Source organism: Neovison vison, chromosome 5, assembly GCF_020171115.1.
Source record: "Neovison vison isolate M4711 chromosome 5, ASM_NN_V1, whole genome shotgun sequence".
NCBI lineage: Eukaryota > Metazoa > Chordata > Mammalia > Carnivora > Mustelidae > Neogale > Neogale vison.
In genome coordinates, this window is record NC_058095.1 from 60759262 (window position 1) to 60772339 (window position 13078).

Below are 13078 nucleotides of genomic sequence, written 5' to 3' on the forward strand. Positions count from 1 at the left end.
ATCTATCTGCTAGTGGGAGTTTTTATGTTAAGTACGTTTGAACTGCTGAGTGCGTCCTCTTTTCTGGAGATCAGTGGGGCGTGACTAGGGGGATGCGCGGAGACTACTGGAGATGGCCACGTTCCAGCTTCTTCACACCCTCAGAGATGCAAGGAGCCGCCTGTGGTTTTCTCCAGATTTCTGGGACTCCCGTGGTGAAGCAGGCCCAAAAGAGTTCGCAGCCAACCCCAATGTCGCTGCGGCCGCGTGGGTTCACGCTTACTCAGCAGAGTCAGAAAATGCATCTGTGCAAATGCTTTCATTAAGCTAGTGGTCATTAGTAGTAGCCCTGCTTCTAGCAATATCATTGAGTGGCACACGTTCTGTTTTAAGGAGGAGAGGGAGCGGGAGAGGACAGAAGGGAGGGGAGGAAGAAAGGAAGGAAAGAAGGGAAGGATGGGGAGAGGGAGGGAAGGAAGAAGGGAAGGAAGGAAGCAGAGAAGGGAGGAAAAGAAGGAAGGGAGGGAGGGAGGGAAGGAGGGAGGGAGGAAAGGAGCAAAAGAGGAAGGAAAAGAAAGAGGGAAGCCAAGAGGGTCTCCATCTGAATAGTCATGGGTCTCTGCACTGGTGGCCTTTGCCATTCAAAGACACTTATTTCTGATCTGGAAAACAGACAAACAAACAAAACCCTTTCCCAATTCTTTAAGACCGTCCTTTTCAAGATATGTTTAAACTCCACCAACTCTTCAGAAACAAACACAGACCTGGCTGAAACTCCCACATCAAGTCAACTCACCCCCTGGGCCATTCCTTGACGTCTGGTCTGCGGCGAGCACACCGATTCCCAGATATCCACTACTAATCGGAAGAGGTAACCATGGTTCAGGTAATGTGACTTGAGCTGTGGTTCCTACAAGCAAGAACACTTGGAATCTCCCAGTCCTCAAATCAGAAACCCTTTGCTATGATTTAAAAAAAAAAAAAAAGTGGGGGGGGGGTGTAGTCTTTATTTTTCCGGTCCCTGTCTTTGACTTTACAAGCTGTCTATGCAAAAGGGACACTTGGGGTGGGGTAGGGGTGCCCACTGTTTAAGCCGGGCCCCTTAGGAGAAGAGCACTCAGCACCCCCCTCCTTCATTCCTCCCAGTGGGAAGCCCACAAAGGTGGGCACACGGTTTGCTGCTAGGGATGAGTCAATTCAGAATAAAAAGAGTCTGGGGGTCTTCATTCTCTTGTAAGTCTCCTACAAATCTCCTATAAATCCAGATGGTCCTCTTGTTCCGGGAACTCTTCAGGTTGTGTTAGGGAAGCTGACTTTGATTCTAGAACCCAGATTTTCGGAGGACTCCTGGCTAGCTTGAGACGATGCACGAGAAGACGATATCAAGACAGGGAAAGACCTGGGAAGAATTTCTCTACCCTCTACCAGGGAAATTGTAAGAGGACTCACTAGGGTCAACCACATAGAAGAAATGATTCTGCTTCTAGGATCTGGTGATTTCCCCAGTGGATTAGGACCAACAAACTCCTGAACATCTCGTGCTTCTTTCATCACCAGCTCCCATCATGGACACTGGTCACGCGAGTTTCCTCTACGAATGGTTTAACAGCTCCCGAGTGTTTATGGAAAGAAGGAGTATAATGATGGGGATCTTGGATGCTATTCTAATGTTTTCCAAAGGAAGAGAAAGCACCCTGCTCCCTAGAGTTCCCCTCCAGAGGGCCTACAGTGAGGAAAAAGGGTGCTTGAAGCCCTCCGTTGGAGAAACCCAAAGACATATACTTTGCAAAGAAATCAGAAAAGCCGGCATATGTTTTCGGGGGGGGGGAGCTGTGTGTTGTGTTCACGTCTGTCTCCCTTGCTCAACTATACATTACCAGAAAGAAAGGTGGATTACCAGGAAAAGAAGCAATGGCTAAAGTACCAAAGTTGGCATGTGTTCTTTTAAAAAAATATATAAATATATTTTTAAATAAAATGTTTATTTTGAAAAAGACGGGAGCTTTCTTTCTCCCCCCTCCACCCAACTGTATGGTACACCAGGCCCCGTGCCACGCCTTTCACTGGTGCTGTCTCGTGTGTTCTCGCAACGGCACCATGAAACTACTGTTATTCCCATTTTACATATGAAGAAACTGAGGCTCAGAGAGGTTCGGTCCATTACCTAAGATTCTGCATCTGAAACATACAGAGCCAGCTGTCAGATGCTTTATCTCTGAAGCCCCTGATCTCAAACAGTACGCATCTCACTTGTACTTACCACTAACAACACCAACATGATGGAGACTTTTGTGAAAAGGCACAGACCCTCCTGTCCCGAATGTGTTATAAAGGTATATACACACGCCTCTCAGCCAACCCCTTGTTTTCATCAGTTTAGCAACTGAGCAAGGTGAATAGTAACACGGAAGCCACTGGGCATCAAAGATATGCATAGACTCCCCAAGCAAGACTCAGTCTTTGTTTGATTTTCTCTCAATTCATTCCTGCGTTCCCCACCAGTGAGTGTGTAAACCACGTGCAGGAACTGAGCTGTCATGAAAGGAGCCCTGGGGGGGGTCCCCCTCGTTTAGATTTGATCTTGCTTAATGCTATGGCTCTGCCTTTCCTCCTCCGCTCAACGTTCTGGTGGGCTCTCCCCATGTAGAAGCAAGAAGGGCATGCTGGTGAGAAGCTCCAGGTGTCCATCCTTCAGGCAACCAATTCCAGCAAAAGAGAGTTTCACATTCCTAAGTCACAGCAGAAATCTCACCGCTCCCTCTGTCTGTCAGTGGGCCCATCCTGGACCCCATCTCTGCAGCCGTGAGAATGAGGTACACATCCTCTCACAGGGTCTGGATTCCCCCATCCACCCCTGAGTGGTGGAGTGGGATCATTTGAAGCTCATGGACTGACAGTAGAGAAAGTGAGATCTTTCTATGGGAACATTGAGCTGCTATTAGCAAAAGAGGGAACAGGTGCACGAACTGTAGATTTCTTTTTTTTTTTTTTTTTACGAACTGTTGATTTCTAACATGCAAACCCCACTTTCAAGAATTTTGTCAGCTGGAGATGGAGACAGGTAAGGAAGGACAACATCATCTGGTAAGTGCTTACGTGGGAGTAAGGGCATACGATGCCCGTGTAGTAGGGGTCAGACGAAGGGTGTTTCATAAAATCTTAGGTAGGGAGAATGGTCAAGGACTCTTCAAAGGAAACCACTTGGATACAGCAGTCGGCCTGGCAAAAGGATTGCATGCATTCCGGGCAGACGGAACAGCCTAGACAAAGGTTTGAACATGAATGAGAATTTACCATATTCGGAGGATATAAGAAATTGAGGTTGGCCCAAGAGCCAGGAGCTCCAATGTAGGATTGCCGAAATCGGATGGCCCAGCCCAAGAAGAGAGAGAGAATCCCCCCTCCTTCCTCCGCTTTTTGTTCTGTTTGGGTCCACCACAAACGGGATGACATCCAATCACATTGGTGTGTATGGTCCTTGTTTGCGCAGTCTACTGATTCAGAGGGAATCTCTTCCAGAAATAACCTCACAGACACCCCGAAACAATGTTTCACCCACTATGTAGGCATCCCTTCCTCCAGTCCAACTGACACATAAAATTAACCATCACTAGTACTACCAATAATAGAATCACCTTGTCCTCGTCACCAGCAGCCTTATAAGTGAATATCCGTGGTTATCATTACATGGTGGTGAGCAACCGTTCTCCAGTTCTGGCTCAAAGTGGAAATCTTGACTCCCCACATGCCTAGGTTATAGCAAGTCCCCTTTAACATTCTAAAGCTCACGTCAGCTCCAAATGTCAAGAAATGCCCTTTATCTAGTAACGGAAAGAAGGGCCCACCGTTCCTGGCTTTTGTTCTAAAAATGGTACACCAGTGTATATCCTTTGAGACAAGAGGATCTTGTTTCAACCAACGTGGGTTGTTTGAGATGGACCGATGTGCTTCCTAGCACCCGGGCCAGCGAATTAGAGTCACGGCTACAGAGAGGGAAGTCTAGGGACTTTCCATTCTTACTGGTGTCAGCCCAAGGGGCTCCTCAGAAAGTGTGGTCTTGCTTCCTTGGTGTTATGCTCAGCCAAGGGACCTCCGGGCTAAAAAGTCAGCTTGGGCGTCTCCAAGGGGACGCTGGGGTTCTTTGAGTAACGTGGCCCCGTTCAGATTGGCATGCTGAATCCTCTGTCCTTCCTGTTGTTCCAAGCCCAGGACAGGATTCGAGCTCTCTGTGCTTCTGCTGCATGCCACATAGATAAGGGTTCACACGGATACCTCCCAAGGGGAACAGGTTGGGTGGAGACAGGGTCCAGAAGGGATGACCCTAAAACTTATCGTCTAGATCAGAAGGCTTTTGTTGGGACAAATGCTCTATCCAACAGAAGGCCAGACAACGGGCATATCAAAGACTGTCCCAGGAAAACCAGGACTATAGTCCCCTTAAATATAAGCCACCGGAAGGATCTAGAACCCCCGTCCACTCTCACCTATCTTCATTGTTCAGCTGACCGGCTGCAGGGGTCAGGCTGACAAACTGACCTCTTCCCAGCACACATTTCTCCCCCTGCACCCGCACCCACTCTCCTGACTTCTGTTACCATCAATTTGTTTTTGCTTTGTTTTGAGCTTTATATAAACGGAATCAAATGAAAAGTACTCTTCCAAGGCTACCTTTTCCTGCTTAGCGCTTTTTGTTGTTGTTGTTGTTTTCTGGTGAGGTTCGTCTGTGTTTTTACCCACTGTTGGGTGAATGCATTCATTCTGCTTGTCATATAACTTTCTACTATCTGAGTGTATCACCTTTCATTTCTCTGCTCTATTGGCTTGTTTTTTTATTTTTCTTTTTAAAGATTTTATTTACAAATTTGAAAGAGAGCATGCGCATGAGCCGTGGGGGAGGGGCAGAGGGAGAAGCAGACTTCCCACTTAGCAGGTGCACTATCCCCCACAAAGCAGCGCTATACCCCAGGCTTCTGGGATCATGACCTGAGCCAAAGGCAGATGCTTCATAACTGAGCCACTTGGGCACCCCTTTTGATTTTTTTAAGTTTATTTATTGAAGTAATTGCTGTACCCCATGTGGGGCTTGCACTCAGGACCCGGAGATCAAGGGCCGAGGCTCTAAGGACTGCGCCAGCCAGGTGTCCCTATCCACTCTACGTTAATGGGCATTTCCATCGTTTCCAATTTTTGACTATCAGAAATTTTGCTGATGCATTCTAGCGCCTACCTTTTGTTGCAAATAGGTACCCATTTCCGTAGAAATGGGAAATGACTGGGGCATGGGGTATGCCTACGGCCACGCCTTAGCAGATAACGCGAAACAGTTTCTGAAGTGCTTGTACCGAGTTCCCTCTGCCTGAAACACGAGTTCCCGTTGCTCCGTGTCCTCACCCACACTCGGTTCTAACGTGTTTCTCAATAGCAGCGATGCTGTGGGTATGCTGTGGGTCTCGCTGTACTATCCGTTGGCATACACTGGATGACCAATGACGCCGAGCAACTTTTCACATACTCTTTAGCCACTGGGGAGTCAAGTGCTATCCAAGTCTCGTCCATTTTTCTTTTAGGTTTTCTACGTTTTTCTTATTGGACTGTAGGATTCTGGAGTTGAGTCCTCTGACTGTTTTGTATGTGCAAACAACTTCTCGCACGCTGAGGACGGTTTTTTGTTTCCATTCTCCTAATGGTGTCATCTGGTAAACCAAAGTCCTTCATTATGAACTAGTCCCATTGGCCCATATTTCCATTAAGGTGAGAGTTTTTAGTGTCGTGTTCAAGAAATCATTGTCTCTCCCAAGGTCATGCAGAAATCGCTCTGTCTTGATCTTTGATTTTTTAAAAACATTTCTTTTGGAGGGGTGCCTGGGTGGCTCAGTGGGTTAAGCCTCTGCCTTCGGCTCAGGTCATGATCTCAGGGTCCTGGGATGGAGCCCCGCATCAGGCTCTCTGCTCAGCCGGGGGCCTGCTTCCCTTCCTCTCTCTCTGCCTGCTTCTCTGACTACTGATTGCGGTCTGTGAAATGAATAAATAAAAGTTAAAAAAAAATTTCTTTTGGAAAGAATGATTTTCTAGTATTATAGTTTAGAGAATGAGTGGCCTATAAACCTTTCCAGTCATTACACGTTTAAAAATAACTTTCTTTTGCCCTGGTTTGTGAACGTTGGACCAGATGTAGACTTTCTGAACTGCACTTGAGTCACAACCTATTTCTGTTGGAGCTCTAGAAATGAGGTTGCAAATTTTATTGGCATTGAGTGTTGCAGGTACCAAGAGAATCAGCTTCTCTTTTCTTCAGAGACAAATGTCTTTTCTCTGAATAGTATCTATACGTATTTGTAGCTTTCCTTTTTATTGCTGTTTTTGGTTTTAAAAATTGACATGGAATTGACATATGACATTTGTTAGTTTCAGGTGTGACTATGATGAGTTGTTATATGTGTATATTGCAAAATAATCACCACTGTAAGTCTAATTATACTTATTCTATACATAGTTATCATTTTTTTCCTTGTGATGAGAACTTCTAAGATTTACCCTTAGAAACTTTCAAATATACAACACAACATGTATCTTTGAAATTCAGAAGTTTTACCAAGATATGTGTAGGGTTCCCCTTTTCCTTTCCACAGTAATATTTTCTGGAACTTGGTGAATCATTGTAATTTTGATTTGAGTCTTTCTTCAGCTTTGCAAAAAAAAATTTTTTTAACATTTTTATGCTTATTTCCCCATCATCTGCTCTGGAAATTCTATTACATATTTTTTGAATTTTCTGAAAAAGATTCCATGTCTCTTTTCCTTTTCCCCTTCATTTCTTTGAGTTACTTACTTTTTCCTCTGGATTTTGGGAGCATTCTTCCAGCCCATCTCCTAATGCACCCTTCCCATTCTGGGCAGGAACAATTCTACCATTTCCTGTCTCTATTGCATTTCATTAATTCCATTGATCCAAGAATTCCTTCTTATTTAATATGGCTGTCTTTCATGGCAGCCAGACCCTGCCATATCAAAGCAATCTCAATTCTCACCAAACACGCAAATTAGACTTCAAAACTGCATTTCCTTTACTTCCCACTTAACTCTTTCACTGGGGGACATTTCTCTGAATTCTCAGATTAGCCTCTCTGTTTCATAGATAAAACAAAAGCACAGGCATTCGAACGAGACAAACCTGGGTTGGGATTCCAGTTGTGGCACGTGAATCATTATTCACCAAAACCCTCTGAGCTGTGACTTGTGTGATGGGTATCCTAAAACCCTCATCCCACAGTTCTTTTAGGGATTAAATGAGATCATGGATGTTGAACAACATGGGTTTGAACTGTGTAGGTCCACTTATCTGTGACTATTTTTCAGTAAATCTGTTGGAAAAGTTTCTGGAGACTTAGAACAATTTGAAAAAACTTGCCAGCAGTGTAGCATAGAAATACCAAAAAGAAAAGAAAAAGTTAGTTATTGTGAGAATATGATGTATAGTACCTGAAACATACAAAATATGTGCAAATTGACGATGTAATCAGTAAAGCTTCTGGTCAACCATAAGCTATTGGACGTTAAGTTTTGGAAGAGTCAAAAGTCACACCTGGAGGGTTATTGCTGTTCAAGGGTTAAGTGTACTTACTGTAGTACTTAAGGGTGTGATCTATTACCATCATCTTTACTATTCAACTACTGGGTCTTTTTTTCTCTTTGTTCATTTCATTCTCACATAGAGAGGTCTGGTTAGTCCAGATTGTGGTGGCTGAAATGGCAGAGGGAGGTACTGGGGGGTGGGGGAGGGGAGGTAGTTTATCAGAGATGGTGTAGATCTTCATTTAATTTCCCCCAAAGAATAATAAATTCTGCCTGGTCAGTTCTCCCCTCACCCAAAAATCAACCATACCATTCTCCACCAAGACTGTGAGTGGCATCTTTCTCTAATTTCTTTCTTTCTTTCTTTTTTTTTTTTTTTAAGATTTTATTCATTTATTTGAGAGGGAGAGAGCGAGAGAGAGCATGAGAGAAGAGAAGGTCAGAGGGAGAAGCAGACTCCCTGTGGAGCTGCGAGCCTGATGTGGGACTCGATTTTGGGACTCTGGGATCATGACCTGAGCTGACGGCAGCCACCCACCCAACCGAGCCACCCAGGTGCCCTTCTTTCTCTAATTTCTATAAATGACATAAAATTTATTATCTTTGATGAGTTATTTCAAAATGACATCAGAGGAAGAAATGAGTCAAAACTACTAGCTTTAGTTAACAGTTTGAACCCAAAGGTCGCATTTAAAATTTAGTATAAATAAAGAGAATTAACATATAAAATGTTGTGGTAAAAATACAGTTGAATATTTCCATTATTTGGGGATAGGGCGGGCTTTCTAAGCATCAAACCTAAGGCATAATGCATAAAGGAAGAGATTACTGGATCTGACCACATTAAAAATATAAAATTCATGGAGGACAAAAATCAGCATTAGGGATCTTAAAAGGAAGAAGCCAAACTAGAGAAAGGTCTTGCCATCAGACACAACAGTATGAATATAATTAATATAGCTAACAGGCTTTTAAAAATCAACAATAAAGTATGAAACCCCACCACAGAAAAATGGACTGAGGACATGAAGAAATCAGCAATTAATTGAAGAAAAACTGAATAGCCATGAAAAATGTGGGCAAAATGTTTTAATGTGATTTTTTTAAATGCAAATTAAAATGGCACTATAATGCTATTTCTCATATACTTACCTGGTAAGATTATTAAAAGTATTATAGTGTAGGTCAGAGTGTGGGGAAAATAGAAAATTTATGCATAAGAAGTGGGCCTGCAAAATGTTTTCATTTTTTATCTAGAGGAATAATTTGGTAATACCAAAGTAGCTTAAAAAACATAGTGCAGAAATTCTAGTTCTTCAATTTTGATCTTAAGGAAGTAAGTACGTGTGCAGTTTTAGCCACCCATGTGTTAATCAGAGATATTTAAAATAACAGAAGACAGGAAAGAACATATTGACCTAACAAGTGTGATTCCATTTTTGAAATATATTTATAAATGCATGGTTATCTTTGGTTAGCGAGGATATGCATGATTTTCATCTTTTAATTTATCTGAATTATTTATTCTTCAATAAATACCATTAAGATGTATGTGCATTTGTACAGAAGCACATATGTTGTTAGAATTTAGTAACATTTTATTAGTGAGTTCGTTTTATTCACGATTTTTATTTTGTAAGTGATCTTGGTAGGTTGTTTTTGTGTTTGTGCTATCTTCATTAGGTTTGGTAACAAGGTTAAGCCAATTTCATAAAATGAATTGGGTTGCTTTCATTCTATTTCTGTGACTGGAACACTTTAAATAGCAGAGGAATTAATCTGTTCCTTGAATCTCTTAAATAGCTCCCCATAAAACTGTCTGGGCCTGATTACTTCGGGAGTGTTATTCTGTGACAATGTTTTCAATTTCTTTAGTGGTCCTGGTCTACTCATTCTTGTTACTTTTGAAACATCTGTAGCCATTTCTCTTCCACCCCCCTCCCCCCCAAAACAGAGCTTATTTTAAAATAAGTAAATATAAAATTGCCCATGCTCTCATAGTTAATTTTGCACCTGTGATTAAATCCTTTTTCTCATTCCTAAGGTTGTGTCTCCTTCTTGCTTCTTTCCCCTTTAGATATATTCGCTTTATCTGTTTTTTAAAATAACCTGCTCTAAGATGAATTCATCAATTACTTCGTTAATTTCAGTGCCGTCTGGTCCATAGGTGTCTGTGGAAGAGCCCAAGGTGAGCGGCAATAGGCAGCTAGCTAAAGTGCTTCTCAGGTTGGTGGAAAAGGTAAAGAGGACAATGGGAAAATGTATAAAGCCTGTTAATGTGTAGGCTGGAGTTGGCCACTGCACTCCCCTCCCCCCACCACCTGCCATTGGCCAAATCCGTCACACACAGTCAAGTCGAAAGTTACTAGGTAGGAAAATACATTCTGCCCATGATAAAACTCTGGCAAGGGTACAGAGCCAAGAAAGCTGAAACGTTGGAGCTGAAACTGCCCAAAGATGGGAACATCTGTCACCTTGTTCAAGAGAATCTTTAGGGCACCTGGGTGGCTCAGTCAGTTAAGCACCTGCCTTCGGCTCAGGTCATGATCCCAGGGCACTGGGATCGAGCCCCACATTCGGTTCCCTGCCCAGGGGGAGTCTGCTTCTCCCTCTGCCCCTCCCCCTGATTTTGTTCCCTCTCTCACCATGTCTCTCTCTGTCCAATAAATCTTAAAAAAAAAAAAAGCATCTTTAGACTCAAATGGTGTAAATTTCATAGCAGTAGGTAGAAAGGTGATTGGAACCTGAAAAGGATAAGTAATACTTGGTCATTGCTGGTCGTAAGGCGGACTGAAAAGAGGAGAGGGGGGGGATTCCAAAATGATTCTTATCAATCTGCTCAAGAGTGACAACCATCACTCTGTGCATATTCTATGTCCAAAGAGAATTGTATGATTGATCTTGACCTTATTGGGAAGGTGAAGTGTAATGCCCTTTCATAGGTACAGGCAGTGAACTTTTGAACCATAATCAAATTGTATATGCGTCATCTCTGTTTCCTCTCCCTCTCGCTCCCTTTCCACTCCCCTATCATCATCCTCAACACCTCACAACCTGGGAATTTTTTATCTACAGAAGGCAGGATGGTGTGTTCTTCAAACTCCAACCATTTTTGGTATAGACTATTAAAGGTCCAAAGCCTGGATTCCTGAAACTCAAAATTGCTTTTCTTTACAAAATCTATTCTCACGCATGTTTCTGAAACCTGCTTTGAGGGATCTGATGAGCAGACCTGGCACCCCTTTCTCTTTTTTCTGCACTGTCATCCCTTCCCTGGGTAGGAAGGACAAAAACATGAGCTCTTCCCGAGGGGAGGAAAAGTTCATAGAACAGGAAATGTGTAAGGAAGCCACCCGTTAGTAAAATACACCCTGGTAGGATAGGCTGTGTTTGTGGACAAGTAGAAAGTTCCCTTTTAGAACTGAAATGTCCCCAGGTTGAAGACAGGGACTGGCATAATTTTGGAATTGTCTTACAGAGTTCCCTAATACTACTGTTGTCCAAAAGAACTTTCTTTCTTTCCTTTCCTTTTTTTTTTTTTAAGATTTTAATTATTTATTTGAGAGAGAGAAAGAGACACAAAGAGGGAACAGGAGCTCACCACTGACCAGGGAACCTGATGCAGGACTCGAACCCAGGACCCTGGGATCATGACCTGAGCTGAAGGCAGAGGCTTAAGTGACTGAACCACTTAAGTACTCCCCCAATAGAACTTTCTGAGAGGATAGGAATATTCTATGTTGGACTGTCTGATACAGCCCATTGTGGCTATTAGGCACTTAGGACGTGGCTAGGAGGACTGAGGAACTACATTTTTAATTTCATCTAATTTTAATTAATTTAAATTTCAATAGCTGCATGTGATCAGTGGCTACTCTCTTGGACAGCACAGTTCTAGATGTCAGCAGAGATAGTGTTGCTCAAAGTCATCCAGTGACTCTTAATATCTCTTTTATTTATACATTTAAAAACCATGCTGTGCCTTGGTTGCTAAAAATATCTCAAAGTGGCAATAATTTCAGTGTGCATAGAAATGATATTGATATTAGAAGCATAGCACAGTTGGTTAAGAGCAAATTATGCCTTCACTTATTAATTGGCTAGAGCTGCCTGACCTAATAAGCAGAGGCTAAATTCACAATTAATTAAAGATCTCATGTTCATTCAGCCAAGACTTGCCTCAAACCATCTTTTGTGCAGCAGGCTAGCAAGATACTGCGAAGCATATTTAGGACATCTTGTAACTATAATCAACATATGCAAAATATACCGTTGCAAAAAAGTTCTTTGATTTATCAGACTAGTAATTCTGTCAGAGGAATGGCATTCTGCTCTATTCTGACTATAATCATATTTGTAGTAAACGACTATGAACCCACGTACTACATAGAAATGCATGTTATTTAATTAGTGTTAATTTAGCAAACACTTCTCTATCTTTGCTATCTATTGGACAGTATTATTTCTCTAGTAGAGATGGGAAAACTTAGAGAGATTATGCAATTTTTCCCCCCAAAGGTTATATAATTGGTATTTGGAAATCTAATATTCGAACTCATATCTGATCCGAAGCCCCTACCACAGGGACCCTGGTCTTACTTGACAGGTGGACGATAAAACCTAATTGCGATCAGCTGTCTTTTCCTAAGGATGGAGCCTGCACAAGGAAATTCAGGACCCTTTTCAAGGAGCCAACAGATGCCAATGGGAAACTGCTGTGTAGAAGGCTCCAGGCCTGCCACAGCTGATGTCCCTTGGTCCCCTGTGACCAGCTGTGAGACTGTCATACAAGAAAGCTGTCCCATTCAAGCTGGTTCCAAAGGCACGGAAACAATGTTATTCTACCCTTCTTCCATTCTGGCTCCTGGTTACCTCTTGGGTTTGGTAAAAATTAAGGGTGACACTTCTGGGATGCATGCTATGCTCCGTCAGGCCTTGGGACGGAAAACTTAACTGGGCACCTCAGCAATTACCAGGTGGCTTTGGGCAACTTTATGAGCCCCTTGCCGCCTGCACAAATCTCCTTCCTGCGAATTCAAAACAGCAGTGCCTCACATTCACTTAAAATACAATGAAAGACAGATGCTCACTTTCCTTCTTTGCTGTTGTAGTCCCGGTTCCACTTTGCTATTTTTAAAGCAGTGAAACCTTTCCCTCCCTGGAGTGCCACAGTGCAAAGCACCGGCCTCCCCAGCCGCGCGCCGGCCTCCGCCCCCTGCCGGCCTCCGCGCCCCCGCCGGCCTCCGCCCCCCGCCGGCCCCCACCTCCGCGAGCCTTGGTCCTGGCAAACTTCGCACGCGGGAAGGTGGGCAACGGCGCAGGACTACAAGTCCCAGAATGCACGGCGCCCGCCGCACACGCGCAGCGGGGACCACCCGGCCAGCCGGCCAGGAGCCTGCGGAGACTCCCGGGTCCCCGCGCCGGAGAAGAGGGGCTTGGGGCAGGCGGCCGGGCGGACCTGGCCGGCGCCGAGGGCGGCCGCGGGCGTCCCCATGCAGGCGCGGCGGCGCGCGTGAGGAGGATGCGG